Genomic DNA, 20,199 nt, shown 5'->3' with positions numbered 1-20,199 from the left:
AAACATTTTTTTAGAAGTAGAAAAAAGCATGGAATATTGAAACGAATACTGAATGTGTAGGTGCTATGAAATATGAGCAATGCATTATGAAAATAACTATTTTATTCATTTATTTACTTTTTGTTCATGTTTTTTCACTTTTTCATCTTTTGTTTTAGAATCGGGAGTTAGATGTGCAGGTTTGTTACAAAGATATATTGTGTGACTCTGAGATTTGAAGTGTGACTGAATCTGTCCCCCAGATAGTGAACATAGTAACCGAAAGTTAGTTTTTCAACCTTTGCTTCCCTACCTTCCTCCTCATCTTGTATTCCCCAGTGTCTATTATTCCCTTCTTTATGTCTGCGTGTATCCCGTGTTTAACTCCCACTTGTAAGTGAGAATATGTGGTATTTGGTTTTCTGTTCCTGAACTAATTCACTTAGTATTATGGCTTCCAGCTGCATCCATGTTGCTGCAAAGGACATGATTTTGTTCTTTATTTACAGCTGCAAACTTATTTCAATTATAATTTTATTATCTATGGAATTAGGTACCCTAATACTCATATATGAGTATGAGTATTTGGAGGAATTAAGGAGGTAAGGGATTTATATCAGATGCTAGAAAAGAAAAATAGCTCAGACCCGTTCTGAGTTATGTCAGGCATGAAAAAATTGTCAGGTCCAGAAATACATGACAGTGGGACTTTACTTACAGCCCTTCGCCCCCATATCCTCACGCATGCATGGATAATGAGCTGCCTCACTCATTATCTTTGTGTTCCTGGAATTTGTAAATTCTTGGTAAACAATTTAGGAACTGCATCTTCTTTTCCTTTAAAAATCTACTTTAGTTGGCCGGGCGCGGTGGCTCAAGCCTGTAATCCCAGCGCTTTGGGAGGCCGAGGCGGGCGGATCACGAGGTCAGGAGATCGAGACCATCCTGGCTAACACGGTGAAACCCTGTCTCTACTAAACCCGGGAGGCGGAGCTTGCAGTGAGCTGAGATCTGGCCACTGCGCTCCAGCCTGGGCCATAGAGTGAGACTCCGTCTTAAAAAAAAAAAAAAAAAAATCTACTTTATTTATTTATTTATTCATTTGAGACGGGGACTTGCCCTGTAATCCAGGCTGGAGTGCAGCAGCACAATCACAGCTCACTGCAGCTTCAACATCTTGGGCTCAAGCCATTCTCCAACCTTATCCTCCTGAGTAGCTGAGACGACAGATGCACAACCACACATGGGTAATTTTTTTTTTTTTTTTTTTTTTTTTTTTTAGTAGAGATGGGGTCTCCCTGTGTTGCCTGGGCTGGTCTTAAACTCCTGGGCTCAAGAAATCCTCCTGGGCCTTTGAAAGTGCTGAGATTGCAGGTGTGAGCCACTACGCGCAGCTTTAAAACCTGCTTGTCACTGTTGTTAATCAGAGTGTGTATTCAAGGCTACGTAAATTTATGCTCCCAGGTTGCAATTCTCAGGTTTGACCCTTATAAACTCTCTGCTTATATTGATCTTGCCTCAGCTTCTTCCTTTTAGTTGGTACGATATTTAACATTGTGTCTGGCATATTGTAAATACTTAATAAATGGTAGCTGTTGTTAAATTTTTGTATTTCCTCTGTGTCTGAATTGCTGTTTGATTGCTTATTGTAGCAGCTCAAAGAACAAAAGCATTCACCCTTCTTGGATTTGCATTCTGCAGTGTAAGCAGGTGGTAAATACGTGCCTTCAGGCATCCCCCTTGGGTACAAAATCCTTTATTCCTGGCCTGAGTTCAGTTCCATAGATTTTATCTCCCAGAGATATTTGAAGAGATAAATGTATAACAACAAAGAAATAAAGAAGAGCTTCTTCCATAGACGAGTTTAGAACTGCATTTGGAGAACAGTGACAACTATCCAGCGTTCCCTTGAGCTAACTGACTTAGAAAAGACATTAAAAGGAAAATAAATGAAATTGATAAATTTCAGTAATGATTTCTAGAAATTCCTCTATATCATAGACCACTAGTTGGCAAATGCTTCTGTTAGAGAGAATGGAGGAAGACATTGTGATACAGAAACTTGTAGCTGTCCCCTCGAAATTCACTCTTTCCTTAATAATAGAAATAGGAGTATATTGTCTGACTTTCCTTATAGTTGATGATGGCCATTTGACACCATTCTTTCCAGTAAGATATATGTGAAAATTATGCTGCTGTAGGGGCAGGAAAATAATAATTTTGTACAGGAGCTGTGGCTCACGCCTGTATTCCCAACACTTTGAGAGGTCAAGGTGGGAGGATCATTTGAGCAAGGAGTTTGAAATAAGCCTGGGCAACGTGGTGAGACACCGTTTATATCAAAATTTTAAAAAAGTAGCCAGATGTGGTGGGACATGCCTGTACTCCCAGCTAGTGGGAAGGCTCAGGAGGGAGGATCATTTGAGCCCAGGAGATTGAGGCTGCAGTGAGCCATAATTATGCCACTGCACGATAGCCCAGGTAACAGTGAGACCCCATCTCAAATCATAATAATAATTTTCTCTCTACTAAGTTCTCAACTGAGAACACTGTGACAAAAGGAAGTTTAATAAGAGAAAAACACAATTTTATTTACATGTATACCTCACATATGCATGTATAAACTAAAAATAAAATTCTAAGCCCCTTAGCTGACTGAAGGGACCATCTCTTGGCCAAGGGAACCTCAAAGTAGCTTTGAAAACTGTGTTCTAGGTCATGAGATGGGAAGGTCAGACAGGCCTCATTACACCCCACTCCTTGCTAATTGCAATTAGGCTTTCTTCACGGAGGCCTAAACAAAAAATAGCCCTTTCAAAAGACTCTACCATTAATATCCACCAACTGCCTGATGCTGCCCCTCCATTTTTTACCTGGTAAGAGACCAGTGACCGGCCGGGCGCGGTGGCTCAAGCCTGTAATCCCAGCACTTTGGGAGGCCGAGGCGGGCGGATCACAAGGTCAGGAGATCGAGACCACAGTGAAACCCCGTCTCTACTAAAAATACAAAAAATTAGCCGGGCGCGGTGGCGGGCGCCTGTAGTCCCAGCTACTCAGGAGGCTGAGGCAGGAGAATGGCGGGAATCCGGGAGGCGGAGCTTGCAGTGAGCCGAGATCGCGCCACTGCACTCCAGCCTGGGCAACAGCGTGAGACTCCGTCTCAAAAAAAAAAAAAAAAAAAAAAAAAAAAAAAAAAAAACCCTAAAACAAACAAACAAATAAAAAACTCCAGAATTTCATGGCTAGTAGGATGAAGGATTGTTCATGTATCCTGTTGTTGTTAATTTACATAAGATTTCTTTTCTGTAATTAAGCAGAAACCAGCTCCTGAAAAACATTGCCAAAACAACTATAATTGAAAAATTTTCCAACCAATACTAATAAATCACTGGACTCCAACTGTCAATGCCCTTTCCTTGCCTTGTGGTCCTGCCCGTACTCTGATTGGACAAAGACTGTTTTTATCACATTCTTTATTGATAAGTGACCATAGATCTTAACCCAGTTTCAGTCAGCTTGTAGAGACTATGCCCAAATTGTCTTTTTGCCCTAGAGTTTACTTTTTGACAAAACAGCCAAATCCCAGCTAAAACCTCACCCCCAAGTGAAATGGAATGTATGTTACATACAAGTTTATCCAATTTGCAAGCACATGACTTCCCCTATAAATATTCATAGAATTTTCCCAACAGTACTCAGTATGTATGTAAGACTGACTCTGTGACAGTTTTTTGGTGAGCAGGTCTATGCAAACCTACCCCAAAGTCCCAGGAAGCTGAGAGGCTGAAGAAAGAGGATGATAAATCTGGTATCTAGAAACACTTAATAGGGACTTAGAAACAGAAGCCACATGTATGGCTTGTGCAACAGTGAGACAAGATGATGGGTTCCCACACCATTAGCCCCCAGACCCAGAGGGGTTTATCTATTGTAGGAGAGATTATATGTAGAGGAGAGGCACACATGCTTCAGAAGGAATGGGTAGAAATTTGCCCTAAGAGCAGGATTTATGGTAAATACTTGCTCTTACACAAGGGACAACAGATAAATTGGAAACCAGAGGCCTTCCAGAACTGGCGTTAATCAGAAGCCAACATGGCAGATGAGCATCCAAGATGGAGTTGCTTTGGCCTCCAGATTCCACTCCCGTAATTTGGCTTTTATAATCTCACATACCCTCATCTTCTGTTATGGTCTCTGAGCCTTTAGGGAGAGTACTAGATAGGATATAGGTTTAGCAGAAGTGCATTGGCGATGGGAAACAGATTAGGCCCAGTGAGGTTCCAAATGAAGAAGATTCACAGGCTATTGAATCACCTCTTGTCTTCAGAATATCATGACTTCAGTTTTCCTAGAAGAAGTAAAACAATGAGAGATACATACTATTAATAATTTGAACGGTAGAAATATAATGTACACAAGGATTACAATCAAAAGAGGATTTGTATGCCAGTTATTAAAGAGCATGAAGAAAATTAAAACCCAGCTCTTTTTTAGAGATATCTTTTAGACAGCAAATAGTTCAGCATTTAGCCTAAATTGTAGGCAAATAATAAAAATTCAAAAACAATGGTCAAAACCTAGAATCCATTTTTTTCTTTCTCCAATTTCTTCATTTCTACCAAGGTTAAATTATGGCAGGAACAATTTATTTGCAAAATTTTAGTCTTGTTATAGTGAGACATATAGACCAGCTCCCCGTTCCTTCTGTGAAGCATGCACTTTCAAATTTTCCCGAAAGTCACATTTACCCAATCTTGGTGTTACAACTTTTTCTCTTCTATAGTTCAGAGGGTGGGAGGGAGTGGTGCCAGTGGCTTCTCTCCTATTGTTTAGCAAGCAGGAGAGAATGTTACAGCTCTTTTATTCCCACTGCTTGCAGCTTAGCAAGCAGGAGCATTACAGGTCTTTTGTTTCCACAGTTCAATGAGTTCCAGGTTCTTGTCCTGTAACCAAGAAGAATAAGACATGCAGACACCTGAGAGTGAGTATGGCCGAGTAGAATTTTATTGAGCTACAGAAAGAAAGCTGTCAGCCACACAAGGGGAACAGAAAGTGGGTAGCTGCCTGTGAGACTGAGTCCAGGGTTTTTATGGGCTTAGAAGAGGTGAATGTGAACTGATTCATCCATGTATGGTCTTGGAAAAAATCACTTTTCGATTGGTTAAAAGGCATCATTCAGAAGGAATCAATTGAAAGTGGCTAAGATGGGAATAGAAGTTCTCATTCTGGTCATGGACTCTATCTGGAACTGGCAGCTCAGTTTTCAGGATTTAAACTGTCTTTGGCTTGAAGGTCAGGTTTCACTGGGAATCCATCTCTGTCTGCCTATGAATTTGTCCGTCTTCTGCCACTATCAATCTCCCATCTGAAGAGGTACATCTAGCTCTTAGGATAGGGACAATGACCGTTCTAATTGCATCATACTGACAGGGAGCATTGCTTTGGGAAAACAGCAGTCAGATATCATTCAGAGACCTGTAAGTGTCCCTGATAATAAGGGAGTCATCATCTAAGGCTCCATTTGCATGACCATTTGGAGTTTGATGGCCTTTAGGCAAGAAGAAACAAATTTTATAGGGAGGTTAGGTATGCATGGACCAAATATAAGTACTATACAAAGAGGAGCTAAAAGGGAACATTTAGTGCCAGAGACAAAAGAAAAAAGTAGACTAATTATTCTGAAAACAATGTTGTGGCCAGAACTCTTTCACCCTTGTGAGGGAAACTAAATCTTGTATAGAGGAGGACAGCTAAATTTTAGAAGTCATTTAAGGGAGTAGATAATCCCATGGGTGTTCAGGATTAAGGAATCTTTGGCAAAGATATCTTATAGTGAGGAACAGAATGAAGATAAGAACAGCAGTCATAGGCAGGACTATAAAGAGGATATTCATGGAAGGTTAATTATAAACACTTACCTTTTATGATTTTTAGCTTGAGGTCTCTGATTTCTGCACACTGGTGCTTTGGGTGCTCTTCTGGGTCAACAGAGGTAATTCCGTCAGTTCCCCAGGTCTTTGCTTGAGTGTAATGAACGTATTCCAGTGGCCTTCACTGCTGAAGGAACAGAAATAAGTACAGTATAATATTCCTCCCACTCCAGGCATGCTGGAATATTAATGTTTCAAGAGGAAACAGAAGTTATTCATCTAAGCATTGCCATTTCTAGCCAGAATTTTGAGGGAGGGCCCTGGGTTTGGAGTTAATAATTTAGTTTTACATTTCATATTTGCTATTTTGTAGTTTTATGATTTGGGGTAGATTATTTAACTTCCCCACATAAAATATATTTTACCTAAACTGCTAAACCTTACCTTATTTTATTTTATTATTTTTAATTTTATTTATTTATTTATTTTGAGACATGGTCTCATTCTTTAATCGATCCCAGAGTGCAGTGGTATGATCATAGCTCACTGCAGGCTCCACTTTCCAGGCTCAAGTGATCCTTCCACCTCAGGCTCCTGAGCAGCTGGGACTACAGGTGCACACCACCACACCCAGTTAATTTGTGTATTCTTTGTAGAGATGAGTTTTCTCCATGTTGCCCAGACTGGTATCAAACTCTTGGGCTCAAGTTATCTGCTTATCTCAGCCTTCCAAAGTGCTGGGATTATAGGTATGAGGCACCACACTCAGCCTAGTCTGAAGTTTCTTATATATAGAATGCTAAGGAGAGCTGGTGTACTGTTTATCTTTCAGAATGGAATTAATAGATGAGAACCCTTTATATGCAAATATGCAAACAAAAGGACAAAAAGTTACTTCTGTACCCTCTCTAGTCCCTTAAGGCAATAACTTATTTTTGTTTGCTTTACCAGGAATTTATATTCTAACAGTTCCTCCTTATTGGCCATTAGTAAAATTCCCAGGAGTCTATTTCAGGGCTTCAGTCAATCAAGTACTTATTAAGAACTTACATATTCTTAGTATTTTTGTATTAGACATTAAGATTTTATGTTCCACTTAGAAGATTAAGAATAATAGGTCTAAATATACTGTAGCACATATACTTCTTTGTTTTGAAAGGCCTAACCAATCATTTGTTACAGTTTTTCTGTTTTTGTTTTGTGTAATAAAAACACCTAAAAATAAACACATAAACAAACAGAGACCAGTATTAGATCCTTCCATTACAAGGAAGTAAATACTTAAGATAGTAACTGCTTCTTGAAATGGCAGGTATCTGTCATGTGCTCACACTCCCACCTTGCCTTAAGTTGTTCATTCTCAGAAGTAAATGAAAAGCCAGCCAAGGTCTCAGATTTAATATCAATATTCTATTTAGACTCAAATATGTGTACCTTGGGTCCAAGTAGGCACATCTAAGTCCATGTATTTTCTTTTATAAAATGATCATATTGCAACTCTTTGCTTTTATATTATGTATTTCAGAAATAACAGAAACATCAGATAATGACTCTCCAATGTTTTTTCACGATGAAAAATGTCTGGATATATGGAACTCACCTTAGTTTCCATATCTACATATCTAGCTATGTAACAAAAATGTGTTACACACACATGACATAGAAATCAGATGTGTTAAGTATGAGACTGCTTTCTGGTTTGCTATTATATCTTAATAGTATATAGACATACTCTCATAAATCTTTAAATTTTATTTTTGTTTGTTTATTTTTTTATTTTGAAACAGGGTCCAGCTCTGTTACCCATGCTAGAGTGCATTGCACAATCATGGCTCACTGTGGCCTCAAACTCCTGGGTTCAAATGATCCTCCCACCTCAGTCTCTGGATCAGCTAGGACTACAGGTATGTGTCACCATGCCCAGCTAAATTTTGTATTAGTTTTGTAGAGACAGGGTCTTGCTCTGTTGCCCAGGCCAGTTTCTAACTCCTGGCCACAAGTTTTCCTCCTACTTTGACCTCCCAAAGTGCTAGGATTACAGGCAGAAGTCACTGTGTCTGGCCCACTTATAAATTCTTTAGGTGAGTTATGGGGGACACTGTTATTGTCTCAGTTGATGTAGGGAAATCCACATGCAATGTGAGACCTCAATGGGATATTAAACTTAACCTTATTCTCAATATGAAACCAACCCAATTGTCACATATAAATATTTATGGATTTTTGAAAAAATAGAAATTGATCCTCCTAGTCTTAAGACTTGAAATTTACATTTGTATCATCTGAGTTCCTTCCTCAGGAAACTGACCAGATCACAATATCCAGACAATGAGACGCCAGCTCACTCATTTGCTTCCTTATCACTTCCTAATTCCTTTCCATAGGTAGCTATCCCTTCCCCCACATAGCTCTTCTTTTCCCCACTATATAAACCTCTCAATTTTAGCTAGTCTGGGAGATGAATTTGAGACTTATTTTCCTTTCTGCTGGTTGGTGTCACCCAAATAAAAAGACTTCTTCCCTGGCAATACTTGTTGTCTTGGTAATTGGCTTTCTGTGCAGTAAGCAACAGGACCTAGACCAAACCCCTGGAGTTTCAGTAACAAATACTTGCGTCACTCCCAGAAACTTCCTTAGGTTTTCTTGAGGAAAAGTGAAGAGAACACATAAATGAATCTGTCTTACATAACTCCCCCCAAAAATGGCATTTATCTTCTTTGTCTACAATGTCTGAAACTGAGGTCAAAGAATTGAACTTTTATGAAAGTAACGAGATTTTCCTCTCCACTTTTGTAGCCCTCTTCATTTCTTTTCAATTAGGTACCCTCTCCCATTCTATTACTTTAATATTCTGCCCTTAACATAATTGATGGGTTGAGAAGTTGAGGTAGAGTAGGGATGGGACTCAGCACTTGCCAGACCTGGCCCTTTCACCCTCACATATGCATTTTTTCCATACCCACCAATTATCACAGCTTACACTACCACCTCTACGGGAGCCATTCCTGATGATCACAAGACATTGAAGAAACTAAGATAAGCAGCACCCTACCATAAATATTAAGGGAGTTAAAAAGCAGCATCCCACCACAACCATTGCTCAAAGGAGTTGACCCTATTGCCCACATGCACACAAGAGCAGAAGAATGACCTATCTTTGCACTTTGCCTCATTATAATACTAAAATCCACACCCAGGGAGAGGCTTATCTGCCATTTTGTGATCATGTAGTGTATGTACTAACATGATTTCTCACTGTGCTTGTGTGCCCTGAGCTCCACCCTGCACATGTAAAGATTGTCACATACCTCATGCATATTCATGTCACCTTTCCTAAAAACATAGCAAAGGCCTGCCCTTAGTGAACTGGCTGAAGAACTCATGCGCCTAGCTTGGCTCCCTGGTATTGGAGCATAAACCACAAATAAGGGCTTTGTCTGGGAAACTTGCTTGGCTTTGTGTCAATTTCTATTGCACAGGAGCCTAAGAACCTGTGGTCAGTAACTGAGGCACCTGTAAACATACTCTATTGTTCTTCCAGTTTTTCCTTTCTTCCCAGCTATGAATTCAGACAGGGTATGTTGGTGGCTCTGTGTAACCAAAAAGTACTCAGTTTTTCTCTATACCCTTATGAGTATTAAATGAAAGGAAATAAATAATGTCTACAGTGGAACCAAAAGTTTTCAAACTTGCCTGTTCAGGATAACTCTTTCTTATAGAAGTCATTTTTTTTCATATTATTATTACTTTTTTATTTCTGCCTCCCCTCTTCCCACAACTTCAACATCTAATTTCTATTCACTTTATTTTTATAGAATTTTCTTTCTCCTATGTAGTTCTGTGAAGGGGGTGTGTAGTGGGGATAATCTATATGATTAATTTTGTCTTTGCTGAGTTTATTTTTATTTTTATTTTTTAACAGCAAGCTTATCCTTAATTTGCTGAGGTCTTGACTATATTTTGTTATGTCCCAAATATGTTGAAGTCTCCTATCACTCCTACAACTGCAAAAGAAACCTAATTTTATAGTTTCATCCTTGTTTTTTTCCTACACTGTAGAGATATAGAAGATGTATATACTGTATTTTTTTCCTGAAATTTCTAACCTAAGTTATTGTCTTTTTTTTCAGTTTTCACATTTTATGAAAGTCATGTATACATGTAGTTTGAAAAGTCATAGTTTACACTGAAGACTTAAACCAACAGTCTTATGTCTCACCCATCTCCAACTTTAGTTCCCTCTTCCTAGAAATAACCACTCAGTTTTTTTTATCTGTTTTCTTTAACATCAACATCCATCTTTCTAAATAACTTTTTTTGTCCTTTTTGTTTTAGATATTACATATTGATATCTTTCACTGGATGAGAACTATGTAACACAAATACGTTCCTCTTCCAATATTCTAACACTTTATGTCCTCCACTTTTCCCCCATATAACATACTATTTGCTTAGAGTAGTATGTATAGAGATTGTTATTATGATATGTAATTTGTATTCACATTTAAACCATAAAATGTACCATTAGTATATTCCCTTTTCTGTAATTTTTAGTTGTCTTGAAGTTAATAATTGCCTCATTTCCTCATTTTCCGTTTTTTTTATGTTCTAATTCTAAAAATAGCCTCTGGAATTGTTAATTTTCTCTAAAGTACATTCAAAAAATTATTTTGTCCTTTTTCTTCCTGCCTGCCTTTTTGTCTTCCCCATTTCTGTGTTTTCTATTCCTCCCTCCTTCCTTCTTTCTTTAATTTTTCTGGACTTACACCCCTTTGATTCCTTCATACGCCTTCTTTGGACTGCAGTATTATCTCATGGTATTCTCTCTCATAAATCACACTTGGATGTCACTTCACCAGTAATCTTGGAGATTTCGTTAACCTCTCATCTGTGATGATACAATGTCCTATTCTCTGCCTTGGTCTGGAGTAGAGTTATTTCTAGAACGTTGCTGGGAAGGGTATATGAGAAATACATATTTTTTGATATTTTATTTGTAAGGTATCTTTACTTTCTCTCAAAATCTTCAAAGCAGTATCCCAGTTTCTTCTAGCTTCAGTATTGCCTTAGAGAAGTCCAATGATATGCTGATTCCTGGTTCTTTGCGTGGTATATGATCTTTTTTAGTCATCATTTCTTTGATGTTAATTTGTGTTGTAGTGTGTATTAGTAATTTGTTCCTTTTTATTGCTTAACACGATTCCATTGTATTAAGATGTTTTGTTTATCCACTCATCAGTTGATGAGAATTTAGACTGATTGTATGAATTTCGCTTCCGCAAATGTTTATATACATGACTCTGCGTGAACATACATTTTTTTTTTCCTTAGGCAGATAACTAGGAGTGGAACTGCCAGGTAATATGGTAAATGTAGGTTTAAATTTTTAAGAAACTACCAAACTGCTTTTCAAAGTAACTATACCACTTTACTTTCCCACAAGCAATGCATAAGGGTCTCAATTTCTCACAGCTTTGCCAATACTTACACCGGAAGGCTTTTTCAATTTTAACTATGCTAGTGTGCATGTAGAGGTATCTTATAGTTTTAATTTGCATTTCTTGATAACTACTTCTGTTGAGCATTTTCTCCTGTGGTGCTTGTCATATCTCATAATGTATCTATTAAAATATTTTGGCCATTATTATTATCAAGTTGTAAGAGTTTTTTATAGAGTCTGGATTTAAGTCCTTATTAAGATGTATGATTGGCAAATACATTCTCTCAGCTGTAGCTTGTCTTTTCATTTTCTTAATGAAGAGCAAAAGTTGTAAATTTTGATGATGCTTAACATCAATTTTTATTCAATACATCATGCTTTGATGTTGTATTTGAGAGCTCTTTGCCTAATACAAAATTATAAAATTTGCTGGGTGTGGTGGCTCACCCCTGTAATCCCAGCACTTTGGGAGGCTGAGGTGGAAGGATTGCTTGAGGGTGGAAGTTGGGGACCAGCCTGGGCAACAAAGTGAGGGCCAGCCTGGCCCAACAAAGTTGGGGACCAGCCTGGGCAACAAAAAGTTAAAAGTTAGCTGAGCTAAAGTTGGGAGGGTCACTTGAGCCTATGAGGTTGAGGCTGCAGTGAGTTGTGATTGCACCACTGCACTACAGCCTGGCAGACAAAGTGAGACACTGCCTTGAAAGAAAAAAAAGAAAAATTATACAATGTTTTCCTGATGTTTTCTTTGATAAGTTTTTTTTTTCACATTTTGTACTTATTTTTAAGTCTATTATATATTTTGAGATTAGTTTCTTATGTGGTATGAAGTGTGGGTCTAAAATAAATTCATCGTTTTGTATGTGGATATTCAGTTGTCTCAGTAGCAATTGTTGAAAATGTTATCCTTTTCCCATTTAATTACCTTGGCACTTTTGTTGAAAACCAATTGACCTTTCATTTAAGGATTTATTTTGGTACTCTATTCCGTTCCATCGATCTATATGTTTATTTTTGTAACAATACTGCACACACTCTCAAATACTACAGCTTCATAGGGTATTATAAAATTGATTATGATAAATCCTCCAGCTTTTCTCTTTTGCTTCAAAATTACTTTGTTCATTTAAGGTTTTTTCCTTTTCCATATCAAGTTTAGGATCAGCTTATGAATTTCTGCCAAAAATCTGGGATTTTCATAAGGATTGAAACTGTAGATCCATTTGGGGAGAATTAACATCTTAACAATATGGATTATTTCTCTGTCCATGAATATGAAATGTCCCCCATTTATTTTAATATTTAATTTATGTCAGCAATATTTTATAGTTTTCAGTATACAGATTTTTCACAACTTTTGTTACATGTATTACAAAGTATTCTACTCTTTTTAATGATGTTGTACATTGTATTGTTTTCTTAATTTTAATTTCTGAAATTTTGTTTCTAGTATATAGAAATACAGCTGCTTTTGGTGTATCGATGTTACATCTTGAAAATCTGTTACTTTTTTTTATTAATTTTAGTAGTTATTTTGTAAATTCCTGAGGATTTTCTACATGAGGAATCATGTCTTCTGCCAATATAAAAATGTTTCCTTCTTCCTTTTTAATCTGGAGGAATTTACTTTTTATTTCTTGCTTTATTGTACTGGCTAGAACTTATAGTACAGTATTAAATGGAAGTAGTGAGAATGATGTACTTGTCTGGTTCTTGATCTCAGGGCAAAAACATTGTCTTTTATTCTATGTATGATATTTTTAAGCTATAGGTTTTATGTAGATGCATTTTAATAGGTTGAAGATGTATCTTTTTATTCCTATTTTACCAAAAGCGTTTATCATGATTAGATGTTGGAATCTGTTGAATGTTTTCTCTGTATTTATAGAGATGACCTTGTGGATCTTGTGCTTTTTGTTCTTTATTCTAATATAATGCATTAACTAATGAATTTTTGTGGGTTTTTTTTTTTGAGTAATACATGAGAAGTAAAATGATGTTATATTAATCTTAAATTTCTGGTATAAATGACACTTGGTCATGGTGTGTAATTTTTTTTTTTTAGTATATTGATGGATCTAAAAGCTATTTTGTGGCTGGGTGCAGTGGCTCATGCCTGTAATTCCAGCACTTTGGGAGGCCGAGGTGGGTAGATCATCTGAGGTCAGGAGTTGGAGAGCAGCCTGACCAATATGGTGAAACATTGTCTCTATTAAAAATAAAAAATTTAGCTGGGTGTGGTGGTGGGAAATCCCAGCTACTTGGGAGGCTGAGCCAGGAGAATTGCTTGAACCTGGGAGGCAGAGGTTGCGGTGAGCTGAGATCACACCACTGTACTCCAGCCTGGGCAATTAAGCAAGATTCCATCTCAAAAAAACAGACAAACAAAAAACCTATTTTGCTCAAGATATTCATAAGTATGCTCATGAAAAATATTTTTCTCTAGTTTTTATTTTGCATGATTTTACCCCTCAGCTTTAGAATAAAGGTAATATTGACCTTACAGAAAGAGTTGGCAAATATTTCCTCTTCTTCAATTTTTTTTTCTTCTCAAACTTTTATTTATTGGAGATTAGACCTCCTGAAATAATATTCTAAATTTATTATCTCATTTCTCTTATGCTTATCTTATTTTTGTTATTGTCATAAAATATATAAATGTAACATTTTCCCTTTTAACTATTTATATGTATGATTCAGTGTAAATACATTCACGCTGTAGTGCATCCATCACCATCATGCATTTCCAGAACATTATTTTCCCAAACTGAAATGCCCTATGCATTAAACAATAACTTCCCATTCCCCTATTCAACTTTCTGTCTCCATGAATTCGTACCTATGTACTCTAGGTACCTCATGTAAGTGGGATCACATAATATTTGTCCTGTTGTGACTGACTTATTACACTCAGCATAACGTTTTCAAGGTTCATCCATATTGTAGCATGCATCAGCATTCCCTTCCTTTTTAAGGCTCAATAATATTCTATTTTATGTTTATCCCACATTTTGTTTATTCATCCATGGACATGTGGGTTGCTATTACCTTTTGTCTATTGTGAATTATGCTATAATGACCATGAGTATACAAAAATCCATTCAAGTTCTAGCTTTCAATTTTTTAGGGTGTATGCCCAGAAGTGGAATTGCTGAATCATATGGTAAACTTTTGAGTTTTTGAGGAATTACAACATCATTTGTTGCATTTATTACAAGGTGACTGTACTATTTTACATTCTCAGCAGCAATGCACAAGGATTTCAATTCCTCGGCATCCATGCCAATCTTTTGTTGTTGTTGTTCTTTGAGAGATGGTATCCTTCTATCACCCAGGCTGGGGTGCAGTGGTGTGATCTCAGCTCACTGCAACCTCTGTAGCCAGGGCTCAAGTGATCCTCCCACCTCAACCTCTTGAGTAGCTAGGACTATAGGCATGTGCCACAACGCCTGGCTAATTTTTCTTTTTTTTTTTTTGTTTTCTTTTTTGTAGAGAGCGGGTTTCACTATGTTGCCCAGGCTGGTCACAAACTCCTAGATTCAAGTGATCTGCCAGCCTTGGCCTCCCAAAGTGCTAGGATTATAGGCATGCGCCACTGTGCTCAGCCTCCAATCATTTTTTTTTTTTAGATTAATGATTGACATTTGAATGGGTGTGAAATGGTCTCGGTATGGTTTTGATTTGTATTTTGCTATTGATTAGTGATGTTGAGTGTCTTTTAATGTGCTTTCTGCCACTTGTATATAGTTTTTGGAAAAATATTTCTTTATTTGCCCATTTATTAGTTAGGTTTTTTGTTGTTAATTTTTTGAGATTTTTCTTTCTTTCTCTCTTTTTTTTTTTTTTTTTTTTTGAGATGGAGTCTTGCTCTGTTGCCCAGGCTGGAGTGCAGTGGCACAATCTCTGCTCACTGCAAGCTCTGCCTCCTGGGTTCACGCCATTCTCCTGCCTCAGCCTCCCGAGTAGCTGGGACTACAGGCGCCCCCCCACCACGCCCGGTTAATTTTTTTTGTATTTTTAGTAGAGACGGGGTTTCACTGTGTTAGCCAGGATAGTCTCGATCTCCAGACTTCGTGATCTGCCCTCCTCGGCCTCCCAAAGTGCTGGGATTACAGGCCTGAGCCACCGCGCCAGGCCCAATTTTTTTGAGATTTTTTGAGATTTTTCAAAGTTATATATTTAGATCTGTTATTGCAACTTTTATTTCAGTTAAAAGTTAAACATATAAATATATATAATTTCGCTATTTTCTATTCTCTCCACTTCCTATGGTGCAATATTTTCTATCTCAACAGCACAATGAGTTATAGGTTAATAATATTGTACTTACTCTTTGTATTGCCTGTATTAACTAGGCTATGATTCCCTTTAAAGATTTTTATTTTGGACTCTATTTTTTATGTTATCACTACCAATGATTTTAAGATCTATAATTTTCTGTTTCTATTTAACAGCGAGTCTCGCAATACATTAATTTAAATTGGCATACATATTTGGCCAACTGGTAGGCTTTGTTTGGGGTGATCTTACTAGTCTATATCATTGGAGGTTGCCTCCCTCCCTATACCAGACTTTATCTGATTTTTATATCTTTTTTCAGAACCATTTTCCTACAAGGGAATCTTATCTTCTGCTTCTGAGGAAGGAGCTGTGAGTCTGGAGCAGAGTTATAAACCTAGCTACATGTGTTCTTGGAGATGAGTCATCTCACTATTTAGAATTCAGATTTTCACTCAGTCTCCATATTTTGATTACATGTCTTGCCTTTAGCTGTGTCTGATTTTCCTGAGTCTAAGGCTTTTTGTTTTGTTGTTTTAAACAGAACTTTCTTCTTCTGCCAGGTGTGTGGGAGACGTGATTCCCTGTGCACAGGATAGTGAGAATGTCTGGAGTTCTATCTCTCTCTCCTTTTTTTAAATATGGAATTTGAGTCAAACCACCAGCTTTTAGCCCAATTTGGCATACATTAGTGGTTCCACCATTGGCTGAATATTAGAAGTGTCTTGCAGATTTGAAGGAAAACAATATCAAACAAACAAAAAAGTGGAAAAGATCGAAAAAAGAAGGGGAAATCAATAATTTACTAGCCAGAGATTCTGGTAGATAGAGGATTTTTTTAAAAAACACCGGGTGCCTGCCGTGATTGTACAGCCAGGGTATGAGGAATAGCTGCCTTTCTTTTCATCCCTAAACCTTCCATAATCCCTGTCTTATAGCATCTTCTGCCACTGTTCACTTTTATAACTAGGCTCTAGCCACATTTTTGTTGTTTCGTTAACACTCTGTGTATAAACTTTTATGGGGGATGGTGGGGAGAAGACAGTTGCCATTGTTTTCCTTTTGATTTGAATTTCGTGATTAAGATTTCTGAATTCCGCTTCCTTGCCTTCTTCAAGAATCTATTAAAATATCTGAGTTTTTGCTTTTTTCCCTGATCATCTGATTTTAAATAGCAGCACTCAATTTCTTATGTTTTTCTTCATTCTATACTTTATTTTTCTCCATAGGGTGTTTGTTAATTTTAAAATACTACAGTTTACATTTTATTTCTTAATTTATTTTCCCTTGTTCTTCCAGTAAAGTAAATGTTCTGTGAACCAGGAATTTGTGTTGGTTCCATTCCCAGCTTTTCCTCCAGATCCCCAAATAAACCTAGGTGTAATTCTATGTTTAATAAAAAGTTGTTGACTCAAGAAATAAATGGATGAGTTAACAAATAGTAGTATTTCAAAATACGTGAGAAAAGTAGAGAAAAACATCAATATAATATAACACTATAAATTTTATTTCTCAGCTTTTGATAGATCAAACAGACCCCTAAAATTAGAGAGACAGTAGGTATTCTGAATAAGATTAGTACTAAATTATTTTATGTTTTCAACAGTAAAAATAATATGAAAGATTAATAAACTCTTTATACCTAATATAAAAAATATTTAAAAAGTAATAACAGAAGTAGAATCGAAACCTACAAATACTTGAAAACAAAACAAAAACAAACTCCCTTCCTAAACAATTCTTAGTCAATGCAAATAATGATGAAACATCCGATTTTAAATTTCTTAAGTATGTGTCTCTATGGATTTGACTAAAATATTAAGTAAAATAATAAAATAACTTCTTAAGTAAAACTATAAGCAAACAAAAACTCTACATTTTGTCAGTAATAAATAATATCATGATCACCTTATTTGAACCAGGGACATTGTTTTATAAAATCAACCAGAGGAAAAACGCACTTGCACGTGTATTGAAATTCCTTGAAAACGTAGAGATACAGTAGCTTCCAAACAACCAAGGAATCTCAATATAAAATAAAAATATATTTAAGTACAAATATGTTGGAAAAGTTTAAAAGTGTATTTTTCATATGTATTCCTTTAAAATAGTTATAAATTCTTTACCCTTGTATTTAAATGTGTTTTCTTATTACATCTCATACTTAGTATTTCAATAAAAAACATTTTCTCTAAGGCTAGTAATAAAACTAAGTTAATATCTTTGCATAGACTTTTATTCACTTTTCGTGTTATGAATCTCCTTTTGTTGTTAAGAAAAGTACCCACCTGCGGTTCTGAAGAGCCACAACTCTCATCTTCAAACAGGTCAATGCTCTAAGCAATAATCCCACAACTGGAGACAATGTATAAGGCAATAAACTCCTCCTGTTTCATAAACAGTGAGCCCTGAAAGCTGAGTGTTTATGACAGTAGGAGCTTTACTGCTGAATGACATTTTCTACTACTCTGGAAATATTGTGGAAGTGAACAGAGCAAGGGCAAGATTATCATGGCAAAGATATAAAGATTTTAAAATGTTTGCTTTTTTTGCAGAATTTGAAGAATAAATAAATAGAATTGATAAGCAAGAAAGTATGTTTGTTGCATACAAGAATTATGTGAGCTATTTACTGAGTTTATCAAAGGCAGGCCTTTGGATCAACTCTGGTGAGAGCAGGTCACTCAAAACAATGCCATTGGATTTAGGAGCATTCTCTACTGCCTAGAAAATACTAAATGAGGAAAAAAATAAATACGTAAATAATGTGTACACCAAATGGTGGCTCACATTGCTCATGAAAAAAATATATGTTGGCAGGGCGCGGTGGCTCACAACTGTAATCCCAGTACTTTGGGAGACCGAGGCAGGTGGATCACGAGGTCAGGAGTTCGAGACCAGCCTGGCCAACATAGTGAAACTCCATCTACTTGAACCTGGCAGGCAGAGGTTGCAGTGATCCAAGATTGCGCCACTGCACTACAACCCAGGTGACAGTGTGAGACTCTGTCTCAAGGAAAAAAGAAAAATATATATGTTGATAATTTTTTGCTTTTAAAAGTAATAATGCTTATTGGAGTAAATAAAAAAATGGAAGAAAATTTTTGACACTGTATATACAATCATGACCTAAAGATTTTTCCTATTTTGAAGTGTCTGTTTTCAATATTTTATTTTTATTCTATTTCTTTTTCTTATTTTTATTTAAAAACATAGAAATGGGGTCTTACCATGTTGCCCAGGCTGGTCTCCAACTCCTGGCCTCAAGTGATCCTCCCACCTCAGCCTCCCAATGTAAACTGGGATTACAGGTGTGGGCCACTGTGCCTGGCCTGTTTTCAGTATTTTCAACATGTATATACGTCTTGAAACGTTAATTTTTAAATTATAATTGAAATTCTTGTTCATTTTTATTTAAAGTTGCCTTAACTCCATAAGATGATTGAAATACTCTTCTCCAAATTTCTCAAATCAGAAGAAAGTACTGTTAAAAGTGTCTGTTGTTTTCTTTTCCACATTTTTCTATACACATGAATAATCATATATACATAAATGTGGATATATGTAAACAACTTTATTTGTGAAATAGGCAAAATTTTAAATCTGTACACTGTTGTTTACAAAAATCTAAATTCTCATTTTTTAACTTTTAATTGATAGGAATTGATATGAACATTTCACATTACAATATGGTATTGGTAACTGTCGTTTTTAATGTTTTTTTTTTTACTAACATTCTGCTGAAAGAAAATGCCAAAATGCAAATAGCATTTACTTATTGTTATATACTTGGATTATTTGAATTTTTAGGCATGTAAATTATGTTTTGACAAACAACTTTTTGGCCTTAATTTATTTTTTTATATTTGAATTAGAGTTAATGAAAGAAAACTCTTATCCTTTAGTATAAAGTTACTTTTCTAGTGTGTTATACTATTTTTATATGCTCACAGCAATATTTGAGAGTCATTAAAACTTAATCATTGAAAACTTGTAAACACAGAAATGACATAATGTTATTCACAATTTAGATGAAAGAAACAGTAGGCAGAACTAGTTAGAAATTGAGTGCAGCAAATAAGGCAAGAAAAATTACGTGAAAACCTAAAAATATTTAATAGCACAAGCAATTATTTATGTACACACACACACGCACACGTTTTGTTTGTTTTTTGAGGCAGATTCTCACTCCATCACCCAAGCTGGAGTGCAGTGGCGTGATCATGGCTCACTGCAGCCTCGACCTCCCAGGCTCAAGGGATCCTTCCACTTCAGCCTCCCAAGTAGCTGTGACTAAGGTGTGTGCCATCACTTTCGGCTAATTTTTTTTTTTTTTTTTTTTTTTTAATAAAGATGGGTTCCCACAATGTTGCCCAGGCTGCTCTGGACCAATATTTGTTTTGTAAAATTTTCTTAAAATATGTTCAGCACCTAGTTCAGTGATGCTGCTCCTGCCTTGGCCTCTTAAAGTACTAGGATTACAGGTATGAGTAACTGTGCCCAGCCTAAATTATATATTTTAAATACTCAGTTCTAAGAATTGTTCTAAGCTCTCTGGCAGGTTCTTGAGACAAGGTCCAGATACTCTCTTTTGAATATATATAATTAAAATAGTTTATATACATAAGTGAA

This window comes from Macaca mulatta, chromosome 9, assembly GCF_049350105.2.
Source record: "Macaca mulatta isolate MMU2019108-1 chromosome 9, T2T-MMU8v2.0, whole genome shotgun sequence".
In the NCBI taxonomy this organism is placed as follows: Eukaryota; Metazoa; Chordata; class Mammalia; order Primates; family Cercopithecidae; genus Macaca; species Macaca mulatta.
Note: the sequence above shows the minus strand (reverse complement) of the source record.